Raw genomic sequence first — 14749 nt, forward strand, 5'->3', positions numbered from 1 at the left:
GAAAGGAAAAAAACAGCGCCAAACTCCCCTGCCACCCCTCCCCGCACCGCCTGCCAGAAAACAAAAAACACCAAGAAACCAAGTCAACTTTTCACCTCCTGAGTTTATTTTTCCAGAGATTCCAGGGCCAGCAAAGCCGGTGTCGAGAAGGAGGCAGAAGAACACCAAGAGAGGACGTGTGTGGCCAGCGACGGGGTGGCTTCAAGATTGTGGGGTCTGCTGCTTTTGGGGGGAGCTGAGCAGAGTAGGGGAGGCGGCTGCAATGGACACTGGACATGAGTGGGTTGGGCCTCTAAAGAGAGGGAGGGAGGGAGGGAAGGCGAAGACTGGAGGACTGACTGTAAGGCAGATATGGCTGGGGAGGGGGTGGAGAAGAAGCTTCTGGACGTCCAGCCGGCTGCCCCCTTCTGGCACATGCTGGGCCCACTGCGGGCTGGTGTTGTGCCAGGACGGGCCTCCCTGGGGGCAGAGCTCCCTTCCCCTCCCCACACTCTCTCGCCACGACCCGGTGCAGCCCTGCTTCTCACCCCCAACTATCCTCTCTCTTGCTCAACATCCCCACCAAGCATTTGGTTTATTTAGAAAAGTGAAACCAACTCAAGAGTGAGAATTGGCCTAGCCAGCTCCTTGCCTGGAATATACTTTTTTGTTGTGAGCCCTAGGGGTAGGGGAGGTCCCCCACCCCCGCCCCCGACCTGCCACTGAACCCAGCCATCCTTTACTTGAATTCCCTTTCCTGAGCACAGACTAGGAGAGATGAACTCGGGGAACAGAGGTAGGGGCACTGGTTGGATAGCACTGGGATGACTGAGTGTAAGGCAGGATGTCAGGAACGCAAGAAGGAAGCTAGGACTTTCCTCTTTCTTCTGACTTAGGTACCACCTGCCCCCCTCCTTAAAAGGAGAGTGGAAAGGAAGCTACTGAGAGGGTCTTCCAGACTCGGCTCAACCTGCCAGGGCTGGGAGCAAGGAGGGGCCCTGTCCAAGCTGGACACAAGATCCCAAGATGCACAGCCAGGCCAGCAGGGAGGAGCAGGTCAGATGGGAGCAAGGGACAAGAATAGCTGATGGGGGCAGAGCTTTTACATACCCACAATCTGCTCCAAGGAATGCTCTTTAAAAAGCCACTTCTGGTGGCCTGGATCTTCCCATCAGCTCAGACCTTCCCGATGCAGGGGTCTAGAGAGGAGCCTTCCAGCTAATTCTCTGGGCTGTCCCGGGCCCCTGGGTGCCCTCCCCACCACACCAGCCCTGCAAAGCCACCCTCTCCCACAGCCGGGGATGGATGGCTGCCTCTGGGAAAGGAGGTGGCCCAGCTGAGGCATGTTAAGTGCAGCCCAGAGCCCATTCATGGGGCCGGGCTCGCTGGGGGTGCCAAGCACAGGCACCGCTGCCCTGCCCTGGAGGAGCTGGTGCCCCGTTCTGGGGAATCAGGAGAACATTGGAAGATTTGGGAAACAAGCCAAGGAGAGAGAGGTCCTGTCCCCTTCCCAAATCAGGTGACTGGGATGGAAGCAGGGCCAGGGGCCAAGGAAAGGGCACATCCAGCTGTGGGCTCCTCCCCACGCACTGGGACCCCCAGGAACCGTGTGTGGGGAGAAGTGGGAAGATAGCTCTGCAGATGGGCTGCCCCGGCTCCGGGCTCCAAACAGTGGCTTCTCCACTAAGGAGGTCCTGAAAGGGAAGCACAGGGCTTCCCCCAAAGGAGGACACAGGCCTGAGGTTCTGCCCCATCCGCAGCTGGCACCTCCGTGGCGACACACCGACAGCTGCCCAGTGTGTGATCCCACTGCCGCTGCTTCCTTCCTTTTCTGTCTCTCTCTTTTTTTAAACAGTCTTATCCTTTTCTCTATCTGCCATGTAACCATTTAAAGCCGTTCCCACTTTGCATTAAGAACTCATCTTGCCTAGCCCAGGGCGGGACTCGGGGGAGGAGGCAGGGGTGAGTACAAACGCTGTGGATGTGTGTATATACTTCACCTGAGGCCAGATTCCCTTTGCCTTTCGTGAACCATCTTGTGCATTAAGATGCTCGCCCTCCCCTCCCCACGTGCTCGTTCACGCCCAGGCTGACACATGCCTGCACACGTTGGGCTGGCACCCACGCCCACCCGGGCTCACCCACACGCGTGCAGATGTGCACAGGACACAAATGTGTGCTAACGACCCCCTCTGAGGGTTTCAGTTGTCTTCTCTGTGAGGCACAGGCAGCCTGAGTCCCTCCCATGTGGGGCGAGGCTGGGATCTATTGTCTGGGAGGGTGAGGACCCTGCAACCCAGAACTCTTAGAGGAGCTGTGCAGGCAGGCCAGGTGGGTGGAAGTCCCACCCTTAGTCTGTCCCCACCCACCTGAAATGTTGCCTCCACCGCCCCAGCCACATCTGGAAGCCCCCGCTCCAGCTGTGGACCTCTAAGATTTCTAAGAGGACATCTCTTTGCCCTTGTTTACATATCCGCCGGGGCAAGGGAGGCTCCCGACCCCACGTCCAGACGCCTGGCCGCATTGGAAGGGTGTGTGGCCATGGCCCCTGGGTCACGGGGAGCCTCCCTGACCTTTGGTCTCCTGGGCCAGGGATGCCAGGACCCCGGTCTGTGTGGCGCCACCTGAGGCAGGTTCGCATCGGGACACTCACCACCTGGCTCCTTTGGCTCTGCCCTGCTGCGCCCTCGGGAGAGCTCCTGGTGTAGCGCCCACAGCTCCCACTTGGCACACCTGGGCTGCCTTTGCCCTGCTGGCCACGCCTCCTGTGTTCACATCGGCTCTGCGCCTAGACTGCCAAGACCAACCAAAAAGCCGCTCCGGGTTCCAGAAGCACCCTCCCCCTGGGGCTCCACGGAGTTTTGCAAACCCAGGCTGCCTCTCCTTCAGTCTCCCCAACCTGACACTGCCGTGGTTCAGAGGAAACAGGGACACTTCCGGCCGCCCCGCCTGGCGCACGCTGGCTGGAGGCCTTCTGTCTCTGCCCACACCTCCCCGGGCAGAGCTTTCAAAGGTGCCAGAGTCTCCCCAGAGCTCACTCTGGGCAGGGACTTCCCTCACCTTCCCATGGTGCACATCTGAAGGTGCCCACACTTGGTGAGGGGCTGGAGGGCAGGAGAGGGGCGGGGGGACCACCTGAACATCAGCCGCCCACTCCCCAGTGCCTCTGTGTGGTCCTGCCCAGGGCAGCCCCGACCACCACCCTGAGCACAGGTGCCCTCTTGGGACCACCCCACTTCTCTTTGTTTCTGTAAGAATAACCAAAAGCATTTAAATGTGTTACCACCTTTTACGCATAGACTCCGAAAACAAAAACCAACACAAATCTTTATTTTTTGATTTAAAAGATATGATGAAAAATTATAGGGAGAGTACTCATTGCGGCAGGTGTCTATCTGTAAGAAGAAAATATATATATATCTATATGTCATATAGCTTGCTAGGTTTATTTTTTAAATGAGAGGTAACAAAGAAATTGATTTGAAATATATACCACGAGAAGTCCCATGTCCCGTCAAACTTGTCCGTATTTTATAAATAAACTTTTTTTTTTTGGAGTTCTGAAGCAACATTCATTCTTCTCCTCCCTGGAAGGTAAATGGGGGACCCCCACCCATATCACTCTCAAGCAAGCTGGTCCTGGAACATCCATTTTTAGCCTTGCTGTGGTTTTGCAGGGAGCATTAAGCGTCCGATGTTTTCTGCTTTTTTAATTCACAGGGGAACGGGTACCTGTGCCTTCAAGTGAAATGCGATGTTTGATTTTATTACACTTTTAAGATAAGAGCCCAATTTGAATGAAAACAGAAATGGCAGCAGCTAATGCTTACATGGCGTTCAGCCTGTGCGGGGCGCTATGGTGATCGCTTACACTGATTAACTCACGGGATCCTCGTGGCAGCCCCCTCGGAGGGAACCTGGGTCAGGGAGAATTTAAGTGGCTTGCCCTTGAGAATCAGAAAAGCCAAGATTCGTCCTAAAGCAGTCTGGCTCTAGAGACAAACGCTGCCTTTCTGATACTCGAAGGCAAGTTTGTTGCCCATTTGCATTTTAATTTCAGCCAAGCCAGCACTTCTGGCCCCGGTGATCTTGATGTAATAAGAACCACTGTGGCATTCGGTGACCTCACTGAGTTACTCCACCCAGATTTCGAGTTAGGGCTTGAATCTCTGGATTTCCGAGTACACTGGTGCTAGATTAGACTACATTCATCTGCCGCTCAGTTTTACACAGTCTGTCTTATTGTATAATGTACATCAGACATTTATTCATACGGAGGCTGCTCAACTAATTAAAACATAATTAAAGCAGGGAATTGAAAATATATATGTATATGTATGCACCGTCTACACGTTATTTTTACTGAAAACTCACCAATGTAAATGCATTCACCAATCTGTTCACAGTGGGCCTAGCATTTTTCTTTTTTGAGAACGGGCTCGATGTTTAGAGTTCTTGTCTTTCTTGCACATCTATAATGCATCCCCAGTGAATTCCAATTTCTGTCTCCTTCGAAAATTTACAGAAATTTTGGACTGAGGACTTCCCGGTTTCTGGCACGTGAGGAGCTGGGAAGTTGCCCGTTTGTCCTAACAACAGGTGGAAAGCTAAGCACGTGGAAAAATCCACACTTCTCCTTAGATCTGAAAGAAAAGCGAGGTCGCAGGACCCGCTGCTGCCCCCAAAATTGGAGCGATGGTGAATGCAGGGAATCTCAGCTTCCCAGAGCAGAAATGATGGACTGACATAAGAGCAGGAGCCCAGAATGTGATTATTCTTTCCCTAATACATTACAGACAATTCTCATCCGGGGCTAATTCAGCCCTCTTTCGCGTTTGCCACTTCGCTTTCTCAAAGTCCTCCTCTTCCGAAGCAGTCAATGTAATTTTCAAAGAAATAGCTATTCCCCCTTTGTGCTCTCACCCTACCCACTTACATCGTATTTAAATTGTGTAATTACTATAAAAAGTACAGCTGGCATCAACGAGTTTGGGAACAGTGATAACAGACTCTTTGTAAACATGCAGCTCAGTTTGGTCGGAGCAGAAGCGTGTGGGCAGCGCTGAAAGCCTTCAGCGTTCAGGGGACTGTGGGCATCTTCGTGTTTTGCAGAGAGAAGCAATTAATATGGCTTATTTGTTAAGTGGGTCAGATAAGAGCTTCTCCTGTGTATATTGCAGGACAAACCAGGCACACTGCACTTTATGACGTTTCATTTTCAAGGTGATTAAGGGATTTTTTTCAAGGGTAATTTTGACTACCCAGTATCTTGATACTACACATGATTTAGAACCCAACCCCCACATGAGATGCCACACCGCTGCAACTCATTTGAGAATGTTTGGTTACGGCGTAGTAATGTGGACTGGCCACTGGGCATGGACTTTGGCTACCTCCAGCATCAATACCAGTCAAATACACCAGGAGAAGGCAAGACAATGCCTTCACCAAAACAATGAGGAAGGTAAACTGCTAAGAAGGAAGGGAGGAGGGGAAGGACGGTGGTTTCCAAGGCCAAGGAGATGTGGGGTGATACAATGTACTACCTTGGGTTATACATAATGTTTTTTCTTTCCGCTGAGAAAGGGTAACCTCACCTGGAAAACACCAAGGAAGCCTCTCAGATTTCTTTGCCTGGAACCCAGAGTTACCAATTTGGAAAAGCACTTTTGATTGGCGAGGCTAACCAAAAAAAGCTTGGGGTTGGCAGACCTGGGTTCCCACAGATTCCAGCTTGAACTTGAACTTGAGTTCAACCCCCACCGACCTCTACTACCTTCATCTGCGGAATGGGTGCAACTTCTGCCTTTTCCAACATGAAACTCATGGAACGAAGCACAGGGAAATAACCTGTTAGACGGAGGTGACATCCCGACCACCCCTCCCCAGTTTCTCTGTCCTGCACATGGAAGGTCAGGTCCAGATCTATCAGAGCGGCTTTTTCCCAGTGTCCCGATCTTGATGGCAAAGCACGTAGGCAACGAGGCTTGCTGGAGCCTACAGATGGAAAAACGACCATTTTTCTTTCTGACGTCCTAGCTTCTGGCTGGGAGGAGGCTCTGAAGCAGCTGGCTCTGGACGTTGTGGGTTATGGAGGAGGCTGTGTTAGGATGCAGCAGAAGAAGGTAAGGGGAGATGGGCCAGGGGCGGATCTCAGCTGTCAGCTCCCGGTGGGTCAGGCCCGCTGGCTGCATCAGACCCACCGCCTGCCCCAAGGCTCCCCGCATGTACTGTCACCCACACTTCTCAAACGCTGGCCCTGAGAGGCCACACGGAAATCCAGGAGGCCTTACCGCTTCCCACTGGGGACTGTTTGGGTTGTCCAAAGCCAGCTGCTCAGAAGCTAAGCAGTACGCTGGAAATGGAAATAACTCAGCAGCGTTTGGTTCACCGTCCCGGTCCACAAAGCCCTTTGGGTTGGGGCTTATTCATGCTTGGCCCGAGCTTCCGCCGGGGTCCGGGCTGCCCCGGAGGGCACGGGGGTCAAAGCCCAAAGCACATCACTGCCCTGCCCGGGCTTTTCTGATGGAGGGGGTCTTGTTAATAGACCTGCCTGAGAGAACAAGAAATACATTCTCCTACAGAATCTGCCTGTCCCCACCTGCACTCGCACTCCCCAAGACTGACCAATTGTTTGTGACATCTGGCGGAAATTTGGGGGAAATCCACACTGGTGCTAGGCCATCTTCAGGCATCTTACTGGTCAGCATATTCTATACGGCAGAGAACACAGGACTTGGACATAGAAATGTGGGATCAAGTTAGGGTGGATAGAGAAAACACAAACTGAACTTTGCATGGGACATATTTATCCTAAAACTTCATTTGTTGTTATCTGACGTTCAAATGTGACCGGGCATCCTCTATTTTTATTTGTTAAATCAGCCACCTGGCTCAAATCCTAACTATACCAGACGTGGGGGCTCGTGCAAAACTTTCAGAACCTCAGTTTCCTCCTCCAGGAAAAGGCGAGTGCTGAAAACTGCACTGCATCCTTCACCAAAAGCATGTGGGTATTAGAAGGGAGATTACATGGGAGCATAATTTGTAAGCTGTACCACATTCTACACACATAAGGGATTATTGCTATTGTTCGTGGATAAAGTAACACTTATGTGGAATCATCCAAGGGCTTCTGGCTTTAAGGCACAATTCTGGTTCAATCAGCCCCCACTTCCACTCCCTTCCCAAGTCATCTTCTACCTTGCCTCAGGACTCTTCCTAGATGGAAATGGCAATAGAAATCTGAATCTTAGAAATTTGGAGGATTTGCAGGGAGGAGAGCTGCACAGGCATTTTAGAGTGTATCCAACGTGCTGGAAGGCAATAGGGCAACCAAGTTAGGATCATTTGAGGAGAGTTTCATAAAAGACCACTCACCCTGTGGTGATATGGGTTTGGAGAGCTACAAAGGGGAACCACGGGACCCAGGCTTAGGAAGAGCCAGGTAACATGATCCCCCTAAGCCTGCATGGCAAATGGAGGAGGCTACTGGACCTGCAGACAGAGAGGGCAGGATGGAGACAGAGACCCCACACAGGGGCGGCTCAGGGGCTGGAGAACCACCCTCTTCCCCACTGGCTCTCCCTCTATCCCCTACTCTCCTGCCAGGGCTCCTCATGGTCCACGCTTCAGGGAAGTCAGGGGCACTGGGAGGCATCCATCCAGGCCAGGCCTTCCCGGGGCAGAGCAGTGCTTTCCTGCGCCTTCTGATGGTGACGACCCCGTGGACCAAGCAGAGGACAGGCGCTCCTCTTCCTCCCTTTCCTCAGTGTTGATCAGGCGTGGAATTAGACCCAAGAGGCTTTCGGGGCGCTCTCACCAGGATAGGTGGGATTTTCTGGGATGTTAGAGAATTTAAAAGGTCTTTGACTTTTATGGCCTGTAACCTCCGGAACCAGCTGGGGCCGGAGGACAATTTCACCAGCTGATCTTTGTTGACTGGGGCCCCACCCACCACGGGGCTGAGGCCTTTTCTGCAACGTCAGTCATCCTCAGAACAGGCTCACCAGGAATGCAGGAGGTTCACCGCCTCCCCACCTAGCAGATAAAGGCACCTGGACGGAAGAGGTGGAGGGACCCACCGGGGAAGGGCAGGAGCCAGGGTTCTGCCCCAGGCCCTTCGGGCTCCCCTCTTTTAGCCACCAAGCAGTCCTCACCCCCGGTCCAGACACTGCTGGGACTGGAGCGGGGACCTGAGCCCTTGCAGAGGACTTTTACACTCTGGGCAGCCACAGGCCAGGCAGGAAACATTATTTCTGGGTAACGATGGCTGCAGGGCTGGACAAAGGTTTTCCCTAAAGGGCCAGATGGTAAATATTTCAGGCTTTCGGGCCACGCGGCCTCCATCCCAGCAAGGGAGCAGCCAAAGACAATACCTAAATGAATGTGCATGGCTGTGTTCCCATCAAGTTTGATTTATGGACGCTGAAGATAGAATTTTATGTAATTTTCACGTGTAACGAAATAGTCTGGTTTTCATCTTTGCTGGATCATTGGAAAATGTGAAAATCATTCCTAGTTCATGGGCCACACAGAAACAGCCCGCGCTTGCTGACTCCTGGGCTAGCGTGAATTCTGGTCAGGTCCACACCTTCTGGAAACTCTCCGGGGTGGTGGTGTGACCCGCAGAGGGGGTTGTTGGGGGTACTATAGTAGGTTGAATAGTGTCCTCCCAAAATTCACATCCACCTGGAATCTCAGAATGTGGCCTCATTTGGAAACGGTCTTGGCAGATGTAGTTCGTTAAGTTGAGATGAGGTCAAACTGGATTAGGGCGGGTCCTATATCCAATGACTGGTGTCCTTATAAGGAGAGGAGAGGACACAGAGAGACATGCAGAGGAGAAGGCCACATGAAGTCACAAGCCAAGGATTGTCACAGTCACCAGAAACTGGAAGAGGCAAGGGAGAATTCTTTCCTAGAACCTTTCAGAGGGAACACGTCCCTGCTGGCACCTGGATTTTGTACCGCTAGCCTCCAGAACTGTGAGGGAGTACATTTTTGTTGCTTGGAACCACCCAATTTACGGTAATTTGTTGCAGCAGCCGTAGGGGGCCAAGCAATCAGGCTCGCTTGGAGCCCCGTGTGCATCTTTAATCTCTGGGAGTTGCAGCTCAGTAGACTCGCAGAGGCTGGCAGGACTCCAGGACCAGGCATCTCCTGGACCTCAGGCCTCCCTTCCGTTCCTACCCCCACAGTCTTAGATTTCTCTAGAAAAGTGCCAGCCAGCCCTGAATTAAATTGACAATTATGGGATGCTTGTTTTCCTGTTCCTCCCCAAACTCCCCCCTTCTTAAATTGTTTCCACCTCTCACTAAGAGCCGGACAACATTCATTCCCCGAGGTCAAGGAAAACCATCACTGGCCTTCAACCTGCAAAATATTACTCACAGATGCTGGTGACCGGAACTCTGGGGGCCTCTCTCCCTCCATGGCTGTCACTGGGTAAGCTCAGGGGGTCAGGGGAACAGCTGGGGAGTACAGGGGGTGCAGACAGCCCAGCATGGGTAGAGGCAGGACCTGCCTGCTTTCTCAGCCTTGTTCCCCAACTTCTATTAGGACCCGACACCCCACTGCAGCCAAGGGTATGTGTAAATATGAACGGGAGCTCACACTTAGCCAGACACTTTCCCAAGGGCTTTGCATCAGTTAACTCATTTTGTCTTACAAAAGCAGGGATGGAAACACAGAGAAGCCAGAGAAACCTGCCCCAGGTGACAGGGCCAGGGTCTTCAGTGCCATCCACAATGCCTGGGGACTGTCCAAGCCCAAATGCTGTGTGTCCCATCTTAAAGAAAGCTCAGCATTCATCAGGGTGAAGGGACCTGCCTGCACTCCTATGGGAGACCCCAGCTGGAACCCCTTCCCTGACTCTGAGTCCTGGACTGCTTCTGTTCCACTGTCTCTTCCGGGGAGAAAGTCATTGCTCTCGTTCAAGGCTCTTAGGATAACATTGACCTGGGACCAGCAATCTTGTCATTGTTTACTTTGGTGGAGTGTTGCATAGGGACTTGGCCAATAGCAGGGAAGATCCGGGAAGATCTAGAGAATGTGGATGGCTGGGACTGGAGGGAAGGCAGAAAAGCCTCCTCAGAGGCAGCCCCCATGTCATTTCTGGGACAGACACCCATGGGGGGCGGGGCAGGCAGAGGCCCGGGGCTGGTGGGGCCGGCGGGCCTGGCCAGGGTGGCTATGACCACATCTGTTTGCAGTTTTCCAGCCTGCCTCCCACCCCCACCTCGCCCTGCCCTCTGTAATCAGCCAGCTGCCTGTGCTTGTCCGGCCTCGTCCTCCCTGCCTAGACCAGTCCTGCCGACACTGGGCCGTGAATCAGAGGCTGGCTCATTCCTGCTGCCCTTGGGATGGGGGAGTCATTCCAGTCATAACACTGTAACTTCACCCCCGGGGGAGTCCCTGGGCTTCTGACCCTGGGATCATCCTCTGCACGGCCTGGACCAGGGGGGACACTCAGATACCCCAGGAGCCGGCAGCAAGGACGTAGGGCAGAGAGGCAGGCTGAGTGTGAGGGAAATAACAGCTCCACACGGTGATCTGATGACAACTGACACTGGGCCTCAGAAGAGCGAGGCTCAGGAAGTGGGTCAGCTACAGACCTCACAGCCTCCTGCTCGGGGCAGCCCTGCCTGCCGCCGGAGAAATGAGGGCCTGTGTTGCCAGGGTCGAATTCTTCATGAACCAGAAATCCACATTTTATGTGACTCCCCTTATGCTTAAATATTAGCAGTAAAATTTTATTTTAATATATTATATAATTTAAATATTAATATAATATTAGCATATATTAATGTATAATAATATATCAATATCATATTAATATATATTGTGATATTAATATATTTTAATAGATTGTTTATTTTGATATTACATATATTTTTAAGCATTGTTGTGGCAGACTGTATCTTCTACAAGTGACTGCAACAGTATCTCCCATCTCATGTGCCCTTACAAAGTAAATCTGCCACTCTTCCACAGAAAGGCGGAGATGCTGTTCCCTCCCTTGACTTCAGTGGGGAGGGGCTTGTGACCAGAGCAGAAGTGATGCTCTGTGACGTTCAAGGCTAGATCACTGTTATGGACTGCATTGTTCCTCCCCACCTTCGCCCCCACCCCTACCAAAGATGTCGAGGTCCTAACTCTTAATACCTGTGAAGGTGACCTTATTTGAAAATAGGGTCTTTACAGACCGTTGCAGATCATCAAGTTGAGATGAGGTCTTTAGAGTGGGCTCTAATCAAACAGGATTCGTGTCCTTTTTAAAATGGGGAAATTTGGACACAGAGACAGACACAGAGGGAAGAAAATGTGAAGATGCAGGGAGAATGCCACGTGAAGACGGAGGTTGAGAGTGAGGGAACACGTGGGGCTACTGGGAGCTAGGAGAAAGCGTGGGAAAGATTCTCCCTCACAGCCTCAGGAGGAACCAACTCTGCTGCCACTTGTTTCTATCCTCCAGAGCTGTGAGGCGGTGAATTTCCGTTGTTCAAGCCACCCAGTTTGTGGTACTTTGTTACAGCTGCCCTAGGAGACTAATATAATCAGAAAAGGTCCTGTAGTTTCCACCTGCTTCTCTTGGGATGCCGGAGCTTGGCACGTGGCCGCCATCTCGTGAGGAAGCCCAAGCTGTCCCATGTGGAGGGGCTGCACTTAGCTGTCCTGGCTGACAGCCCAGCTGGGGTCCCAGGTGATGGCCAGCATTGCCCACCAGACGTGTGAGTGAAGACAAGCCAGAGGCTTCCGGCCCCCAGCCCTTCAGCCACCCGCCACCGTCACCTTTTCCCAGCTGAGACTCCTTACGTCGCAGAGCAAAACCTCGCCATCCCTTCTGTGCTCTCACTGGATCCCTGAGACCCACAGAACCCAGAAGCAGGACAAAATGGTCGTTAGGCAAGGGCTTTGCTTTGCAGTCGTAGTAACGGGAATGACTGGCTACGCCAAACAGAATCCGTCCTCCGGCTGCATCCACCCACAGGCCAGCGGTCTGCCTTTGGATAAGAGCGGCAGGGCTGCCTGTGGACTCTGCAAGGCTGAAAAAGCTGCCCAACCCGGAGTCATGCCTTTCCACAGCCTCCAGGATGCGGGGAGCGATGGTGAAATGAAGAGTGGGGAGGAGGGAGGAGGAGATGAGATGGGGTGCCAGGACTGGATTATCTGGGTGGGGATGGCGTGTGTGTGCACGAAGTCATCCTCAACTAGCAAAGAGACCATTTGAAGAGCCCAAGTTCCAAGAAATGCTGTTTGGCAGATGTAGGTGAGAGCGCCCTCTGAAGAACCTGCAGTCCCACTGGTGCAGGGTCTTCCAGGGCTTTTCAGAGAGCAAAGGAGCTAATACCTGCAAAACTCTTAAAAGGGGGCTCGGCATCTTACGGAAACTGACATGTGCCGATGGCTTACTATTGCTGTGATCCGTGTTGAGATTTTCAGACAGTGTCCTGAAACCTCAGGTTCTCCCAGAAATACCCCCAAGAACCGCACTGAAAGAGGTAAAGCAGGAGGGTGGGGGTAAGCTTAGCATACACAAGGTCCTGGGTTCAATCCCCAGTATTGTCTCTAAATAAATATGTAAACCTAGCTACCTCCTGCCCCCCCCAAAAATTTAAAGAAAAATAAATTTTTTAAAAAAGAGGTAAAGCAGGTGGGACTCTGGGCCCCTTGCTCCACTTCAAATACAGCAGAACCACCTTGATCCATTTAATATCTTGTGCAGTTTCATTTAGAGGGTGGGGGAAGGGCTCCCCTGCGTATGTTACCAAACGCGAGCTCGTATGCCAGATGCACAGTGGGGAGAAAGAAACCGGCAGAGTTTGGAGCAGAGAAAGTCTTCTTGCAGGGCAGAGCAAGGAGGATGGGGTGGTTCACACCCGGGAAAACCCCAGACTCCCTGAAGGGTTTCGGCAAAGCGTATTTAAAGGCCAGTTAAGGGAGGGCGGGTCGCAGGGTACATGATCCCCTCATGCACAATCCTCTGGTTGGTTGGTGTTGAGGTAGCAGGGCGGTCAACACTACCAACCCCTGGGGGCCATGAGCTCTTGATCCTCAAGTAGTTAGTTTCTTCCCTTTGGTGGTGGTTTTTAGCATCTGAAAAACTCAGGAAATATGCATGAGATACTGTTATCTAGGTCCTTCAGAGAGGAGCTACAGCAGAGGCCATGGGGGAGGGGTGTGTCCCTGGAAGGTCTCACAGGGTCCTGCTCAGTTACACTTAAAAAAATAAAATTCTTGAAAACCACCCATGTAGTAGGGCAAGTACTGGCCCAGGTGTCCGTGTCTTGTCCCAGGTTCTGCTAGTAACTGGCTGTGTGACCTTGGACAAGTCACTTTACCTCTCTGGATTTTATATTCTTTTCTGTAAATTGAGTGGCCTGGGTGATCACTAACATTAGCCCAAATATTTGCTCTAAAGAAAGGGAAAACATTCTCTTCTGCAAGTTTCCCCGAGGGGTGGGGGGAGGTATGGCTCAGTGGTAGAATGCATACTTAGCATGCGCAAGGTCCTGGGTTCGAGCCCTATACCTTCATTAAATAAATAAACCAATTACCTCCTCCAAAAAAAAAAAAAAAACCAAACCAAATCAGACAGATTTCCATGTAATTAATTTATTGTAGATTCCATTTTAAGGCCCATAAGCCTTCTCACCCCAGCTCTCTCTCCCGGTGACCTTCAGGTGGCCTCAGACAAGAAAAGTTGTTTTGCTGCAGGACTCCCTAGATGGTACTTGGCTGGGACTTCACTTGCGACTCAGAAACTCCGCTGCTCTGGGCCTGGGGCAATCTGCTGCCTGAAACTGACTCCTCGTTGCCAGCTTCCCTAACATGCCTTTTGCCTTCAGCCACAACTGCTTTCTGGAGAGCAACTGGCTTGTGGAGGGGACAGGGGGCTTGGAGAGGGCAGACAGTTAGCGTCCTTCAGCATCAAGCCATCAAGCTGGGAAGTGTAAACTAGCCTTGACATCAGGCTAGGATGAGCTATTGCAGTGACTCAAAGGCATCACAGGAGCAAAGGAAGGACGGACGGACGGACACACACACACACACGTACACACACACACACACACACACACACACACACACCAAGACCACACTTCGGAAAGTAAAAACTGGAGAAGACATTCTGTAGGCTTGTAGGCACCACGATGAGTTTTGACAGTTACACCCAGCACACAAACATGTTTCCCTGCATGTCTTCCTCATTCTCCCCACAACAAGAAGGGTCACAGAGATGCCAGGCCCTTCTCCACTCTCACCTTTGCAGCCAGTGGCTCAAGACATCTCATTGCCTTGAATATGGGGGCAGATTCAGGAGGGCAAGACAGGTGTCTCTTAAAGCTCCTTTCTTCCAGAAGAGCCTCCTTTGTGTGGCCGGTGGGGCTTGGAAAGTGTAGGGAGACCCCAGGGTCAGACAGAAGTACACATGCATCAGATGTTCAATCCAAGGGTCTGAGATTTGGGGGGCTCAGTGCAAAGGGAGGAAAGGAGGCAGAAGCACCCCAACAAAATGCACACAGGCACCAGAACCCACTGGTTTGAGGAGGCTGTTCCTTTAAGCGCCTGGAACATCTGGGCAGATGTCACATCATATTGGGACAGAGAGGATGCGGAGTGATGCCTTCAGCGCCTCTTCACCCCTGGGCTGTGTACTGGGCTCCGGGAAGGGGTTTAATTAAGGTCTTCGGTGTGGATGTGGGCTGGGGGAGGGCAGTGACGGGGCAGAGGGGGACATAACTGTGGCCTTCTGAGAGCTGCCTTGAAG

Source organism: Camelus ferus, chromosome 16 (assembly GCF_009834535.1).
Source record: "Camelus ferus isolate YT-003-E chromosome 16, BCGSAC_Cfer_1.0, whole genome shotgun sequence".
Classification (NCBI taxonomy): domain Eukaryota; kingdom Metazoa; phylum Chordata; class Mammalia; order Artiodactyla; family Camelidae; genus Camelus; species Camelus ferus.